A 1,352-nucleotide genomic window follows, 5' to 3' on the forward strand; every position below is an offset into this window, starting at 1 on the left:
CGGCTGTCTTCGAGCCCCCCCCCCCTCCGCCTCCGCTGCCGCTTCTCCCCGCACCCCCTCCACTGCCTCCCCCCGCCGCCCGCGAACGAGTCGCCGGATCTGTAGGGGGCCGGGAGCCCGAGGCGGCGAGCGGCTCCGGCTGCTGCCGGGACCGCGAGGCTTCGAGCCGGTCCGGCCGCGGCCGGGATCTCGTGCCGAACGTCGTCTTCCCGGGACGGTCCCGGGAGGGCCCCAGTCTCCTCCCGGGTGACGTTCACCGAAGCGGCTGCCGGCTGTCTTCGAGCCCCCACCCCTGCCGTGGCCGCGGGGATTCGCCCCGGTCCGGCAGCTGACGGTTCCCTGTGTCGGACGCTGGCTTCCCGGGACTGCCCCGGGACAGCCCCGGTCGCCTCCCGGGTGACGTTCACCGAAGCTGCTGCCGCCTGTCTTTGTCCCCCCCCCCCCGTGCTCTCCCTCAGGCGGGAGGTAGACGTGCTCTCCCTCGGCGAGTAGACGTGCTCTCCCTCGGCGAGTAGACGTGCTCTCCCTCGGCGAGTAGACGTGCTCTCCCTCGGCGAGTAGACGTGCTCTCCCTCGGCGAGTAGACGTGCTCTCCCTCGGCGAGTAGACGTGCTCTCCCTGGGCGAGTAGACGTGCTCTCCCTCGGCGAGTAGACGTGCTCTCCCTCGGCGAGTAGACGTGCTCTCCCTGGGCGAGTAGACGTGCTCTCCCTGGGCGAGTAGACGTGCTCTCCCTGGGCGAGTAGACGTGCTCTCCCTCGGCGAGTAGACGTGCTCTCCCTGGGCGAGTAGACGTGCTCTCCCTCGGCGAGTAGACGTGCTCTCCCTGGGCGAGTAGACGTGCTCTCCCTGGGCGAGTAGACGTGCTCTCCCTCGGCGAGTAGACGTGCTCTCCCTCGGCGAGTAGACGTGCTCTCCCTCGGCGAGTAGACGTGCTCTCCCTCGGCGAGTAGACGTGCTCTCCGCGGAGATCGCGCTTGTCGCCAAGGGGTCGCTGTTGCGCTCTGCCTCCGCCTACGTCATCGTACAAGCCGGCGTGATTTCTGCGACCTGCCGCTGGGCGGAGGTCGGCTGGTTGTGCGCTCGCGGAGCTGACGGCCCTCCAGTTCCGTATATGAGGGAACGAGTGACGCCGAGCACTCCCAGGGCAGCGCTGCCGAGCGGCTGCTCCAAGCCACCCGCCAGGCGGCTGGGCAGGGGTCCGTCTGGCTTCTCGGTGGCTTTCGCCCGGGTCAGAGAGGGGACCCGCGGGGCCGAACAAAGGCGCGGCGGTTTGGAGCGGCCGCTGGCGCACCCTCAGCGGTGTTGGATGGGTTTCGCTCGTCCGTGAGCCGGAGCCCAGCCCGGGCTCGG

Source organism: Melanerpes formicivorus, unplaced genomic scaffold, assembly GCF_026170545.1.
Source record: "Melanerpes formicivorus ecotype bairdi unplaced genomic scaffold, bMelFor1.0.p_v2 SCAF_201, whole genome shotgun sequence".
NCBI lineage: Eukaryota > Metazoa > Chordata > Aves > Piciformes > Picidae > Melanerpes > Melanerpes formicivorus.